Source organism: Anas acuta, chromosome 9 (assembly GCF_963932015.1).
Source record: "Anas acuta chromosome 9, bAnaAcu1.1, whole genome shotgun sequence".
NCBI lineage: Eukaryota > Metazoa > Chordata > Aves > Anseriformes > Anatidae > Anas > Anas acuta.
Genome location: NC_088987.1, coordinates 10,706,032 through 10,722,318, shown reverse-complemented (window position 1 = coordinate 10,722,318; position 16,287 = coordinate 10,706,032). Strand labels below are relative to the sequence as shown.

At 47.4% G+C, this 16,287-nt stretch overlaps 1 protein-coding gene across 24 annotated transcripts in view; it reads right to left on the bottom strand.

The window, feature by feature from the left end:
- The window catches only part of LPP (LIM domain containing preferred translocation partner in lipoma), a 381,405-nt gene that overhangs the window by 252,801 nt on the left and 112,317 nt on the right, over positions 1–16,287 (bottom strand). The window lies entirely within an intron of this gene.

Below are 16,287 nucleotides of genomic sequence, written 5' to 3'. Positions count from 1 at the left end.
TTTGACTCTCTATACAACAGATGACAGGACGGATATTTGAGCCAGAAAAGTTCGTTTTCCAGATAGCTGTTTACAGCCACGTGCTCCTCTCCAAAATTCTTGACTGTGCCGTTTCCGTGGCCCTCAGAGCAGTCTGCCTTCATCAAATATGCTGAAGGTCCCAAAGAGAGACTTCACCTTCTGCTACAAAACAAAGATCAATCCCACAACAGAAATAGTCAGTACTCTGGTTGGTTTGATGTTTCTGCAGAAGAAGAGAAAATCGCCAAGAGCAATCTTTTCAGCCCTATGGCAAACCATCTGACGAGCTCTGCAGCCTGAACCTGCAGGGTTTGCTGAGGGGACTCCTCTTCGCAGTGCTGCACCTCTCAGTACCAGCCTAGGAGCTTGTACACGAACATTTTTAATGGTCAGAACATTGCCGTGCCCTCTCCGACACTGATTTAACTCCGTGGCCTAGCAGGGCATTACCTCCAGCTGCGTCAACTAGGATTAGCTCAGGAAGCCAGGACAGAAATGTCCAAGCCCCTTGGTGCCTCTTGCACCCACCCAGGCAGGACCAGATTTTGGCCAGCCTGCATAAACCCTGGTGGGATTAGCCAGCATTTGAGAGGCTCCTTTATGGGATTGGTAAGAAGGTGAAGAGCTGCCATGTAAAAGGGGACGTGATGGGTGCACACACTCCCCAACAAGGCACATCCCTCCACCCATTACAGCCAGTAACGGAGATGTCTAAGAGCACACAGCAAAAGCCATTACAACTGAGGCCACGGAAATTAAAGTGGCAAATGCACCACTTACACCATGCAGTGAATCGATCTGATTCTGTTGTCAAACATGCCCAAAAGGACTTGTTGGGAAGAGAAGCGCAGAGAGGAACTGTAAGAATATTGCTTACTTGGGTCTAATCTAGAGCGGAACTGCCCAAACCCTCCAGTTTCGTTCCTTTGGATTCCCTGTAAATAGCCCCAGAGCCTGGGAAATGGCAGCAGCCAGATCTGCACCAACACGAGGCACTTTAAAACTTGCTTTTCGACTGTTTGGGCAGTGCTCAATAAAACCAAGACACGACGCACCCTGCCCAGTGAGGTGCTGTCACCGCGAGCAGCTGTAACCCAGAACGCGACGTTTCATCAAACGTTTGAATTAAGGGTAGGCACTAACCCAAAAGTATTCTTATAAATCAATGTTGTAGTAGATCACAGTGACCACGGAGCTCAAGCATGTCAAATTTAAAGGGCACTTGTTTTCCCCACTGCTACCTGCATGCAGCAGGAGACACAACCGTGCCCAGCTTCCAAGCCCCTCCAGACCCAGGGACTTCTCCAAGTCTGATGAGATTGCACGTTTCAAAGAACGAGCCCATAAAGTCAGACTTGATAGAGTACACAGACTATGGGAAGAGCGTTGTTTGTTTTGATGCAAGCTCCCTACACACCTTAGTAGAGCCAGCAGCTGGGCTGCCCCTCACCAGAACACCAGAAAAGGGCTCGCGCTGCTGCTGCAGCTTAACCCCGTGCTGGGAACGGCTCCAAACATCTTGATGGAAACTAACGTGAGACTAAAACTTCTGCTGAAGTCATTCCGCTCTCTGTTGGGAAGCGGAACCTACCTCCAACCAACCACCTCCCTATCAAAGGAGACTCTGGCCCGCAATGCAGCACCTGCTATGCCCTGACCTGGGCACGTGGCCACCAGGATGTGGCAGGAAAGGCAAGCTCACCAACCACCGGACACCAACCGATGACCTGAGCAGGATTTGGAGCACTGCAGATGGGCTGAAAAGTTTTCTTCCCATCCTCCAGTCCCTGCCAAGTGCCTGCACGCCCTCACCCCCATCCCAGCCATAGCAGCGCCTGGCGTCAGCTCACAGCGACCTTGGGGGGAACGATAACTCTTGCCTCTCTGAGCAAGAATTTGGAAGACCAACTTTTATTGGACAGATACGTCTGCCTGAGATTTGTGAGCAGATACAGTGCACGCTACAGTATGTGACCTGGAGAAATATTGCCATCAGCTAACTGCAGCACTGATTTCTCTCTTCCCCGTCCTTCATTAGCCTCAGAAGCTGGCCTTGCCAGCAGCAGTCATGCAAGCTGAGACAACAAAGCACTTTAATGATGAGCCCCATCGTGTTCTGTATTAATTACTGGATCTGGTGGTAAACTGTTGGTTATAAATTGTATTTTGATAAGCTGTCCTTTCTCTGACAAGCCAGCTCCAGTGCTTAAGGTTGCACGGAGTCCTTGGGTGATCCCCCAGGAGTCCTCACTGCGCCCAACACTGAGCCAAAACGACCTTTGAGAGGCTGATGTGGGGCCCCTTTTCCTAAACGCCCCAAGCTGAGGCCATCATCCCATTCCACTGAGTGCTTTACGATCCAGCTCCAAAAGCTGAGGTGCCAAAAACAGCAGCAAGGGTCCTTCAAAGGTGTCCCAACACCTCTCTGGGCAAGGGCAGGGACCAAGGCAAAAGCAGGTGCAGGGTTGAGCAGCACAGCCCTTGCTGAGCTCCTTCCTCCAAGCAGCACTTTGGGGTGAAGCTGCAGCTAAAGCCTGTGGCACTCGTCCCCAAAAGCTAAAAAATAAAAAATTAGAATTAAATTAAATTAAATAAAAGATGAGTAAACTGGAGCCTATTGCCTTTGATAGCTCTTTGACAAAAAAGCATTCCTCCTGCAAGGTTCTACCTTTTTGTGTAGTAGATGGTAAGTGGATGCCTCTATTTTGTGCTCTGCAGTTGAGTGCAATACAAGGAGAGCATGCTCACATACACAGAGAACAATTTTCCAGAAATGCTGCAGTATTACAATGTTCTGCAAGATAAAATAGCAGGGTAGTAATCTCCAGAATATCTCAGAAATCAGAAGAGAGGAGGATTGCTTCTACCTGGGATTGAAATCGTCAACTAAAATTCTTGTTCTAAAACATCACATTCTTCCTTCCTTCTCTTATTTTGTTTCCGTTTAATTCAGTGACATTTAGTTAGCAGAACAGCTGCTAACAAAGGTCTCCGAGAGGTGGAATTTCATTTTCTATATAAAGAAAAATGTTTTGGAGCAAACTGCAATTTGACAAAAATACATATTTAGCAAAATACATTTTTAAAAGTGGGAAATACATTGGGTTTTGGTGGTGGGTTTGTGTTTTTTTTTTTTTAAAGGCAGCAAAAGATGCACTGCAGCTCATGAAAAGGATCCCCAGTCGTAGGAATGAAGATAAAGCATTATTTTGGAACACAAATCCAGGAAAACAAGGAGAAGGGAGGTGCCCATTCAGAAACTTCATCCTCGAATCCGGAGAGGGATGTGAAGCCCTGTGGCATCCCTGCAAGTTAGAAATTAGAACTGCTTGCAGCAGCCCAGGGTTTGGTCTGGTTCTTACCCCACTGGTGGCAGATGGTGCCTGCTATTCTTAAATCTTTATTTCCAGCTTGTAACAGTAATTGTATGAAAACTTCTGTCCTTGGACAACATCACTATCTTTATTTTGGGAAAAAAGCAGAAGAAGCCTTGCAGTTGAATAACTTTCCTATTTTAACAATTAAAAAAAAAATAAATAAATCTAACATACTTCTCCTAATTGGAAACACGCAGAAAATAGGATATGGATGTATTAGTTAAAGGTCAATGCACATTTAGCCACCTCTTTCGAAACTGACAATATTCTCGTGACAGCCATAAAAGCTGCTTTGAATTTTAGTTCCCTAGAAAGTAAATATAAGGAATCCCAAAGCCGTAACCACAAGTGCCACAACTCTTAACACTGATGTCATCCCCAGCCGAATGTGGACTGCAGCAGCCGGTATGGTAAAGCTTCAGGATCGCCTCCCCTATGGTATACGGGGAGAAAACAGCAATTATCCCTCACCCGAGAGCTCCCGGGCACGTACCACAACGCCTTCATTTGGGGCAGCATTCACAGCAGGACGGGTTTTGTCCCCCAGCATTCAGTGTGGGGCATGGCGGGGCTGGTGGCACCGTTTATAGCATCTGCAAGAGCCAAGCAGCTCAGGCTGCCATACGTTTTATTTCCTTTCGTGACTGCTCCTTCCTTCTAGCTCCAACTACAAAGCAAAATTTTGTTTTCTTTAGGAACCGGTTTACTTCAATTTGCGCCAATTTGTTTTTGTATCAATTAGCCAGGGCAAAGGGGCTGCCTTTCAGAGCCCTTTCTGCTACATTAGACGTACGGGGACGCTGTAATTAAAAGATGTCAGGCGCAGTCTCTCCCGACGCATTGATTTCTTACTACTTAGGAAACACTCGGGGAGAGCACAATCACCCCTGACTGTCAGGGGTCCTCATAAAATCCATAGGCCTGGATTTACAGAAACTGCTAATCACTTTGGATGCTGAGAAGGGGTAAGGCGCAATCTGAGGTAGGGAAGCAGAGGAAATCTCTTATTCATTCTAACGCCATCGTGCACTTCAAAGGCAGCTTACAGGGCTGCAGAGCCGGACAGCCAGAAGACTTCCAGAGTAAGATGCCAGCAGGAAAAAACCCTCCAGGACCCCAGTCCAGAGCCAAATCAAGGGAGATACGAACACCCTCCCTAAGCCTGGAGCACCTGCACCCTGCAGTGCCCATCTGATTATCTTCATCACCCCCTCGTTGTACCCAGGACTGTGCAACTAACAAACCACGCGAGACCAAGATTTGTGCAAAGCCAGTTGAAATATATCTTGATTTCCCCTACAATAAAACCCCCAACACACACACCCCAAATAAAAGGCACAGAAGGAAGAAGACAGATCACCAGCACAACAGGCAATGTTGCTGAACATTATTTTAGCTTTGTACAAAGGGTCAAACCCAAAACTGGCTACCCAAAGCTGCCTGCCCCTACCCACCGCAGGAGACCAATCCTTGATTTAAAGGAAAATCCCTTTTTTTGGTTTGCTGGGTGATGTCCAGTCTCTTTGGAGAACAGCACCTTGGCAGGGCAGCACATTTCAATACAAGAGGGCAGAGGGAAGAGAGGTTATCCCTGAAAGGCAACAGCTCTGCATGCTGCAGGTCTCTTATTTCAAATAAGAAAATGTTCTTATCCCAATGCCAGTGGCAAATTGTGACAGCTCCCTCTGTACAAGCAAGAAGTCAGAAGACAACCCTCTTCAGTGTCTGCCTCAAAAACACTGCCCTGTGCAGGCATCGAGGCAACTCAGTGATCTGGTCTAGGACACAGAGAGGTGTTTGGCAGAGAAGTGAAGGAAGCAAAGCCTGGTGTGAAGCAATACCAGAGGTAAAGCAACGCCAGAGGTCCTGCACCACCTCCCACCCGAGGACGCTTCTACCAGCAGCCCAATTTCTGCAGCCAGCACTTAGCGAGTGCCTTTCCCACTGGAAACCTTACTGTTTAGATTTCCACGATGATAACCCACTACAAAAGGCAAATCACTAGAGGAGGACACCCAAGAGTTTCCAGCCAGAACACAACACGCCTTCAGCGAGGCCTTTGATTTCCACAGGCACACACTGAAGTTGTTCTTCACAACAAAGAACAGCCTGGCTGTTGCATAACTAACCTTAGGCTGCGTTAGATAAGTCATGCCTTCTCACAGATCAACTGACCTTAAATAATGTCCCCAGTGTATTCAGAGCCAATAGGTTTCTCTTTTAGAGCTCAACTGACAGGTCTTCTCTCCTTCCAGCTATTTCTTCCGAAAGGCACACAAAGAAGGTTTCAAGAGAAATCTCATGCTTACTGTTCCAAGAGCAGCTTTGCAGGCCAAAACCGAAGCACAAGATCTCAGCTCCAGATTCACATCTCCCTTTGAGGGCTTCTTCCACGCTTCGTTTCAACAGAGCAAGTGAGAGCTTTCGCAGCACTGAATGGGGATTGAGGAGGAAGATAAACTGGAAAACCCAGGCTACATTGGGAAATTTTGCTCCGCCAGTGAATCGAGGCAGAACCAAAGCAGGCAGGCAGGGCGATGAAGCCCCGCTTTGTACTCGGGGCAAGGCGAAACAAAGGCCTGGTGATGAGGGGCTCTCGCTTGTCATGCAAGGGTCAGCAGCAAAGGCAAATTCCACCGTGGCATTTCCGTTCTGTCGCCCAACCCATTGCTAGCAGCGGATACAGCCGGGTCTTTCATGGCTTATCCAAAAATGCCATTTATCACAGCAGTGCAGCATCACCCCGCTGCCACGTTTCAGCCGGGAGGTGGGAAATCCATCCCCACCCCGAGCTGAAGCCACAGCGCGCTGGCACAAACAGCTGAGCCTGGTCATTCCCACCACGGTGATGCAAAAAAGCAGATCAGGATTTTTTTATTTTTTTTTACATCATTTCTCCATTGTGCAAGATGATGTGGTAGCTCTGCAGCAGCTTGAGAGGTAGAGACACTGGGAGAGGAGATAGAGATGGTGTGAAAGCTGACAAGCACAGCTCTGCACCGCTCCTGGAAAGTTGTTTCGTTGCCCAAGCCGACGTCTGTGCATTCCCCACTGGTGGGAGCGATGTTTTCGGAGTGAAATGCTCTGCAAAGCAGGGCGATAATCCTTCGGGAATGCAAGTGCCAAAACAACTGGCCGGTGAACCTGCAGCGAAGGCAGAGGCACTAAAAGCCTGGCTATTTTCTGACACGGGTTAAGTTGTCATACATCCTCCACTTGAGCAACAGTTTTCCGACGTATAAATCAGGGCCGTTACGGCTTCTCTTCTTGCTGCACATCGCTCCACTCATTCAGCTGGTGTTTGATGGGAGCTTTGGTACCAGGGCAGGAGGAACACACAGCCAGCAATCCCCAGACCCCTTCCCATGGAGCACTTGAGGACAGGAGCCCTGCCTCACCTCTTGCCATCAGCCAGACCAGACTTCATTGATAAAGCTCTGCCACACAAAGCAGCCATGCTATTTCCTATACCAGCCATCATCACCTCTCTCTGTAACTGCAAGAACCCAAATTTGCAAGGATTGTTTGTGCCAGACAGCTCAATGGCCACAGAGGAGCTTTCTAGTAAACCGAGCCCTGAATGCTAAGCAAAGGGCTTGCAGAGCTGAGTTACTGGAATCTATTCCTTCTGCATTAGTCAGCATATATGAATACATCCTCTTGCTTCATTAAATTTTAATTGGAGTACATGTGAATAGGTTTTACTGGTTACTTTACCAAAGGGAGCCTGAGTACAAGGTGTTCACATGAAAAGCTAGAAAGCAGCATCTTTTCTAACTTTTCTTTCTGATTTTTTAAAGATCCACTGTTGATTTCTTCAGGTCAGTTAACATTTTGGGGCTGCTGCAAAGAACCATGAAAAACAGCCACAAAGTGCAAATAAAGCACTTTGGAGGGAAACCGGACACAGATCATTAACCCTGTGTTCCTCGTTATTATTGAGACAAAAATTAAATGCAAAATCCCCGAGCAGCTGTTGCATTAGCTAGTTGATTGGTAGTGCTAAGCACAATGATTGCTTTGCTGCTCTGGGTCATGCATGTTTGGGCTGGACTGTCTGGAGTTTCATTATTTTAAGCGTCCTTAGGTACTCTGAAACCACAGCAGATTTGAACCTATAAAGAAATCCTACTTGTAAACTTTGAGATTTCCTCGGTAATTGCCTTCTCTTGCACTTGAACACAGATGTTTGTTTGTTCACACACACTTTTTTTTTAGCTTAGGGAGACTTTGCGTGTACTTGCTTGCCTACCTAGAACAGGACAACCACCTCCAGAGCTCCTTCCTTATAAAACACGGGCTGTTTGACCAGATTCTCAAGTCCACAAAATCCACATGGTCAGTGCAGCTTGAATTGACTTACAGTGGCTTACACCAGCTGAAAATCCACCAGCTGAGCAACTCCACTGCCTTCCCCTTCTTCTGCCTGCAAGAGGCACCGCTGGGGATGGGGCTTCAGCATCTGACCGCACGAGAAACAAAAGGCGGCTGTGTTGTTCTGCCCGGCACTGTTTGCTAAGTGATTCAGAAAAAAAAAAGGAAAGAAATTGCAGCAATTTAAAACCACAACAAAGAACTTACCGGACTACTCCTGCACACTTGCTTAGAAATGTATATTCTGTAGGGTGATACGTTCTGGCAGTCTGGGGCTCTAGCACACTTTCTATGGCGATGTCCTAATATTAGAAAAATCTGGTCATAAGCTAAAAATGTTACAAAAATAGCATAGGATCATAAGTTACCAGCTGAGTCAGAACGCGATCTGCTACTTGACTTTTATACTATTTTATTCTTTTGGGAAAAAAAAATAATCAGGCACGTCACACTTTTTTTTTAAACAGTTTGTTGCTGCCACTGCTTGTGAAGGAGAATGAGCCTTTGTAGGAGGGAATTTCTCGTGTGCTACCCAGAAAAGTTACCCAAAATGGCAGAAATCAATCTGCAAAGGAGCAAAGGACACAGATCCACTCATGTACCATAGCCATGTGTGTAGCAAGTCTTTCACCAAGAATGCAGATCCTCTTCGTGCAAGGTCTACAAGGCAGGAGGCTGCCTCTTGCTTGTGGATGTATAAGGAGTCCTCAGTAAGAGGCTCAGGGATCACAACGGGACTGTACCTGGCAGTACAGTGGCATAAATACCAAGAATCTTACGCATTCGATACAGCCTTCACCATAAAAGCATTTCATTTGCATGCTGTACTTGTAAATCATCGGTAAATAATTAACAGACAGTATGAGCATGTAACAGAACTGAGTCGCAGGTGTTGGCTAAGGAAAAATGCTATAAATGGATATGTCATAGTAATAAGCAGCCTGTTCACCTGTTAGATGCAGAAATTAATTACACAATTTATTTTTCATAAATTAACCCCTGACACCCGGAGCCTTACTAGAAAGCACAGCCATATTCTTTCTCTGTTGTTTATGACCATTCATTTTCCTCCTTTCACAGATCTGACAGATCCTCAACGAAGAAACCACGACCGTCGCCTGTCTGCCAGGCTCCTGTTTGCTGGGGAGAGCTCGCAGCCAGTTCGCGGATCCAGCAGAAAGGATCCAGGGAAGGGGCGGTGGGAGCCAGGGAGCCCTGCCCTGCAGTCCCTGAGGGAGCTGCTGGCCTTGCTGGCTGCAGCAGCCACAAGGGATTTGAAGAAGATGATCAACCAAACATAGCAGGGAAGGAGACCTCCCTCTTTCCACATCTCTTCAATTCCTTGCTGCTTCCTGATGCTGATCGTGGCTTACAGACTGTGTGTACATCACCAGAGCTTGGCGCAGAGCTCTCCAGGAGAAGCTGTAGGGCCGAGCACAGCACCACGCAGCTCAGCCCTCCTCTGGGCCTGGATGCACTCAGGCAACGATGCAACTTTCCAGCTCTGAAACCGCCAAGCTTTTTGCACGCTTGGGCATCCTCTGCAGTGCACTTGCCTGTGAACATGGCCCGAGCCCCCTCGATGGAGATGGGGGGCTCTTCCTTCCCCACGGTGGGGTGGCCAGCAGCTCTCTCCAGCAGCCAAGCTCGAGGAGTTGCTTCTGCTGCACACCCTTCCCACAACAGCCATTTCCAGGCCTGCTTTCTGCAAACGTGGCCTAGGAGATCTCCCTGCGTGAAGGCAGAGGAGCAGAAAGCAGACGATGAATCGGGAAATCCTCCTGTCAGGTGTCGTGCTGCGAGGAGGAGCAGAACACAGCTCCGCTATCAGACTTCTCCGTGCTCCGTAAAACGTCGACGACGTTCAACATCACAACATTTCAGCCCGAAACACACAGCTGCTTGAAGAGCAACATGCAGCAGCCTGCTAAAATGACGAGGGAAGGATGACTCTTCAGAGAAAAGCAGATGACTAAAAAGTTATTCAATCCAAAACAGTGCAGTCAGGGAAGTAAATTGTCAATGCCTTACAATTGTTAGCTACATATCCCTTGGAAAACATGCTGATCCTGGCTCATCTGCAGCTCTGCCTGCAAACAAAACCTAAAAAAGCCCTTTTCTAGCAACAACTTCAGAATGTTTAAGTTCATTTCACCAAGTTTGTTTTGGTTTTGAATACAGTAATACACAAGCAATGAATTCTTGATTTCCCCCCCCTCCAAAAAAAAGCAGCTCCCATAAGCTTAAAAGTAAATGGGAGTGCTTTGCTTCCTGGGGTATGTAACTGGAACATTTTTCTAGCACCTAATAAAACATTGTTTGGTTGATACTAACCATTAAAATATGTGTTTCAAGTCATGTAATGTTCCCTGTGAAATTTGCCTTTTTGCTCCATGAAAAAAGGGCACTGAAAGGAATCCTGCAGCCATAAGGATCTCACTTATTTCATGGAAGTATCATTTTAAAAGCCTCACAACATGATCAAAGCATTGTCGAGAACAGATGTTCCAGGCTTTACAAATTCCAGCATAAGTATTTTCATGACATTTATCACTGCTAAATTCTTTTAGCCTTTTTTTTTTTTTTCTTGCAAGAAGCATGCATGCACTTCCATCCTCGAAGGAGACGTGTCAATGCGTGGCGTCAGCTGCTGACCCTACCCCTCCCAGAACCCCTCAGGGGGAATTTGATGCAGTACCTGTGCACTGGAGCACCCGGACTCTGATCCTGGGCTGACCATTCATACAAACCCTCTCCCCAAATGCTCATTGTTCCACTCCCTTGACACCACACTGCAACCACCTAAGCCCTCCATAAACCTTCTTCGTGCTGGCCAAGGCACATGCCACCATTCCTGGTGATGACACCACTGCCATGACCAGCCCCAACAACCTCATCTAACTTCAACAACCTCATCTAACCTCATCTAACTTCGAAGCTAACCCTGCTTCGAGCCAGGGGCTGTGCAAGAGACCTGCCAGCTCTTTCCTACCAAAGCTGTAGGAGGATTACAAATCTCTGGTGGGTGCTATGTGGAAATGTCCTCAATCACATCAATACCCCAAGAAAGCACCTCCCCTGGTACCCCAGCTCTTCCTACAGATGTGGGATCCCTCTGCACATGCACAGCACCTAGAAGGGAGCTCCCCTTGCCAGGGCAGCAGGCAGGCAGCACTACTGAGCTACAGGGCTAGGTGCAAGCAGGAGATGCTCAGGGAGCTAATGTGTCGGACTCTACTAAAACCAGACGAGCAGAGACAGAAGGAGCAATAGCAGGGACCTGCAGGACTGCACAGGAACACGTTTCAACTGCAATTCAAATCACAGCCAAGTTTCCCCTGTGACTGAAGTTCCCTGGAAGTTTAGCTCTCCACAGCTGGTTTCTGTGTATTTTATCTTCTTCCCAGGAATATCACCAAGCCCGCTGGTTGCTGAGAAAGTCTAAACATTGAGCAGTACTTGGCAGTTTTGTGAGAGTGAGCTATGTACCGACAAAACTCCCAACTACCCAAGAGTCTGAATTATACGGTTTCTCTCCATGTCTCAAGAATAACATGGGCTTTTGTACCCCCCAAAGAAAGGGGATCTGAAACAACCAACTCCTTTGAAATCTCACATATTCACAGAAGAGGGTGTTTGTGAAGAAGACCCCACAAGCACATCACTTCTCTAATATGTGCCCAGTTTAGTTTCACCTGTTTCCATGTGCTCCCTTCTCAATTCCTACAACCTGCTTGCACATCCTGTTTCACTATGAGCATGAGCTTCTGCCCCGGGGCAGCGCTGCCTTCACTTCTCCTCGTGGGGTGAGCGGTGATAACAGTCAAACTGGGAGCAAAAATAAAAAAACAGACACGTTTACCCCTCTCGTTTGCTGGAACAGCAAGCATGCCTAGGTCCACCATCATCCCTCCAGTCAGAAGATGGAAGAGCAACTGAAAAGGCAGCACAATGTAGGGGAGGTCTTCCAGAAGCAGGGAAGATAAGAAAAAGGATGCCCAAAAGATATGAAAGGAGAGAGATCCCAGGCTGCAGTGACAGGGGGTGGGAGGTCGGAGATGCTGGAGGCAAACAGAGGTCTGAGCAGAGAGAAGGACAACCAAGGGTGCCTGTCTGAGGAAGCCAGGCAGAAACTGGGAGGTGTGGAGGCGCCAGCTCCACACAGAGCGGTCTGAGAACACCCCGCAACAGCAAAGCGATATGAGACAGAAAATGCTGCACTTTTCCCTTGAATAAACACCACAGCTTGCCTGTCTCTGTCAGCTGTCACCTCACAGGACTGCAGAAGACTCATGTCTGCGTGTACCCACCTAGCCCAGAGCACCTAGAGCAGGCACGAGCTGAGCTGAACCACCCTCTGCAGGAGGCTCCATCAACTCCTTCACAGAAAGACCAGGCCTCTGACTCTGGCAACGTGTGACCAATTTGAGCCTCGAGAAACAATGGTTTCCAACAAGCTTTCTAAGGTCTGTCTCCCAATTCCCCAAGTCCCAGAGCAGTCACGAAAGCAGCAGAACTGCAGTGTCTGAAGCAGGCAGCTCCCCTGCATCCACCGCGCATGGCGCCCACTGCCAACCACCTTCCTCTCACCATGTTTGTTTTTTCCCTTGATGGACCTCTTCTGAGGACTTCTTTCATTGTTTAAACCCTCAAATGTTTTCTTCTGTTTTAATGAGGTATATTATGAGCTTATTTTGAATGTCCCTGGTAAATTTGCCCCCCCAAAATGCCTTTTGTTGCCAATTAAAACATATACATGAAATCTTGCCACACTGACTGCAATGACTGCGTGCATATACACGTGTGCGTGCACAGGCAGGTGCTTGCACACAGACGTGCACACTCACATCTCAGCTACAGATCCTCTGGAGAAGACCTGTTCCCCAACGTGCCCTCAAAGGGAGAAGAGAAACAGCGGGAGCACGCAGCACTGTCGTGCAGCCACACCACACTCCTCTGCTCCGGCCTCAGCGACAGCCACATCCCGTGTCCCTGTGGGTCCCATCCCATCCCTCCCATCTGTGGGCACGTCCCTGCATAACCTCCAGGTTGTGGTACCGGCAGGGCGTGAGTCTGGGCCACCTCCGGCCCTGCACCACGCTGCTGACACCAGCAGGCTCCTGACTACCACTGTTGCTTGGCCAGCCCCGTCTGTCCTCCCTGGGGCAGAAATCTTGCTTTGAAAACCAACGCCAAGCCCCAAAGCCTCCAAAACCAAGCCCACCACCCACTCATCCACCCTTGGAAGGAGCATCATCGCTGCCTGAGCGACCGTCATGGGATGTGTCTTCAGGCCCCGGCACGTGGTGAGGGGACTTAAAAGGGCGCTTGGGATGGTTCGAAGAGTCAGCAGGATTATTCTGCTGAGTGAGGAACACTGCGAACCTACTCCAGACCTGAGGTTTTGTTTTCTCTTCCCATCCCAAGCGAACTCGCCGAGCACTTTTAAGAAACAGAAAAAAAGGCTGCGACCAATTTTCAGGCCTTCTGATTCAGCCATTAAAAAAAAAAATCTTACATCAGTCCCCTCTTGTTTTTCTAAATAAAAATAATGTATAGCCCTAACTTGATAATAAATATGCTCAGAAGCTGTCCTTAAGTAAAAGCTTTTGATAACAAATTGCCTGTGCTAACTGCTATTTTACTGTTGAATTTTTTATTGTTGCTTAAGCACTGCAATTATGCTAATAAGCCGGAGAGGATGGTACACTAAAGCATTGAATGTGACAGATATAATACTCAATAAAATGTTAATCTTACCTGAAAATTGGAATCAAACAGCCTTATTAGTATTTATGGATATGGCATCTTCAACATGTTTCTTAAGAGGAATACATGCAATGGATATTTTCAAAAATACCCTGCTATTTCCTATGCCTCCATATGATTTCATTCAAGGTGCCTATTACCCCTGCTGATAACTTTCAATTCCTTTCAGAACAAAAAAAAAAAAATGCATTTTGGTGTTTGAGCCACAGAAAATTCCTGCACCACCAAACGCTTTTCCCCTCCATGCCCTGAGGATGGGGACACCTCTCCTCAGCCCATGGCAGTGACCCCAGGGGGACACAGGGCTTGGAGGGTGCACAGCAAAAGCATTGCTCTGCCACGCTCCTTGGCCTCTTCTTCCTCTATTCCTAGCTTAATAGGCAAGGCAGGTGAGTCCAGCAAAGGGTTAAGTCAGTGTTATTTGCAGGTTCTGGGGCTTTTGAATTTTAAGCTGGGAAGAAATGCTAATTTTTATTTTTGTTTCTAAATTTTTCAGCCGACTCTGACGAGGAACTGGCCCCATCTGTTTGGCTGCAAGTTACAGCATTGCAGAGTTGGACCCAGAACTGCTGGGCTGTCGTAGAGGATTTGTCACTAAGGTGCCACATGACTTTCCACAAGTCGCATTGCATCTTTGCACAGTTATTTCACCACCCAGTCCAAGCCTGCTTTCTCAATTCATGGCATAATTTCTTCAGGGAATGAGCCACCTTTCACCACATGTGCCTTTTTTTTTTATTTTTTCCCCCTTCCTTCCTTTTTTTTTTTTTTTTGCCAAACCTACGGGTGAGATGCTCTCAGACCCAACCTAAGGCTCCGTTGCTGTGCCTTCACGTGCTCATCTTTGAAAGGAGGAAGAAAATAACCTCAAAATATCCACACGCTTCTGACATGAAGTGTATTTGCTTCCATGATCAGGCTCTATAAACAGAGCATTTCGACACAGCGCACTGCTGTGGCTTTCAGACACTGCAGGTTAATGCTTAAATAACAGCCTGCTGCCTTGCAGCCTCACTCCTCCCGCTGCTCTCACCCAAAGAAGTTAATTCTGCTGACAGGACCGCAGAAACGTCGATAATACACCATTACACTTCCTGACAGACAAGCAAGGTTCTTGCCGCTGGATGCTGCCAGCCTCCTCCGAAGCAAACCTGAGGTAGGAGCCATCTAGGAACTGCTTCGATGAATATTCACGATGGGGAAAACCCAAGCGGCTGCCCACCAAAACCTGCGATTCCCAAAGTGCTCTAAAAAATCACAGAGAGCTACCCACACTCCCTACTCACAATATGCTAGGACTTTAAGCCATGCCTGCAATGCACACCAGCCTACGCTCGGAGCAGGACGTTTGTTCTCAACTGCACGGAAGGAAACGGGACTGCTTTGTGGGACACGGAGCTCACAGCAGTTCCACAAACCTCGTCTGCAGGTGGAGGCAAGGAGCATAACATTAGGAAAAAAAAAAAAAAGAATTTTCAGTTGCAAAATCATCCCAATAAAGCTACGGAATTGACTGAGCTTGCACCTTGGAGAGCTGGGAGAGGCACCTCAGGGCTCCTCTGCCCCAGTTTTGCCCCAGCACGAGGTGCCAGACTCCAGATCTTCAGGTCCACCCAGCAAGTTCACCAGCTGCACAGCTGCCTCGTGCTGTGAGGCTGCAAGGCAACCACTCCCATAAAGGTGGCAAGACTCATCTCTGCCACGTTAAGTGAGTCTTGTCATTATTTTCAACCCTGCAGGGAAATCTAAATTGGACCTTGGCATATTGTTTTCTTTTGCTAAGCAGCGACGTTTGAATGTTAACTCCGATCCTGACAGGCATATTTATGGAGTATTCTTTGCAAATAATCTTACCCTGACCAGTCCAAAAGGTTAGAATCATAAAAAATAACAGCAACAACAAGAATAAAAAAGAACGAGGCTGGAAAACCATCAGTGCCATCGGCACAACCCCTCAACTTATTAGCCGTCCTTGCCATAAGGTGAACTGCAAGGTCTTGGATGTATTTGATTGATTGAGATCAAAAGATCAGGGGGCACACAGTAAATTGTATCCTTCCATGAATGCATTTTGCTTTCAAGATTTGAGCAGGTAGTTGCACGAATTTTAAAGCTCAAGAGGAAAAAAAAAGACATACAAAGGTGACTGCAGAGAAAGGCATCCCCTTCTCTCTTGACAGCATCTGCATTTCTTAGAGCTATTTGAAAGTTTCTTCCACGATCCTGTACCACTGGGACACAACAGCTTATCTCCGCTGAACAGAAGATGCTAACAAACAATAAGACACTCATGTAACTCTAGGGGAGACACCAGTATTTGCTGACATTACGAATGAAAGGCAAATGTTAGAGAAACCAAACGAATCCCAAAGTCCAAAAGGAGGCTGAAGAATTTCCCATTCATTTTCAGGTGTCCTCAGACACAGAAGACGGATCTCATTGTCCTGCTCAGCTGCACAAGAAGATGAAGGACCCAAACTCTGCTCCTCTGGTGATGATCCCTCAGAGGTGCCAGGACTGCCTGACCCAGGTTTGTCATCTGCAGCTCCTGGGGGAGCAAGGGAGAAGCGAGAGAACTAAAGGAGCAGCCATCCTTAGGACATAATTTCAACACCCAGCTGGTGAGCTAGCATTTCTAAACACAGAAAAAGCCTGCTGTGTTCACTGTCAAGACGGGACAAAGAAACACAATGGAGAACAGGAACAGAAGAACAAGAAAAGAAATATTAAACCGCCATCTCATCAG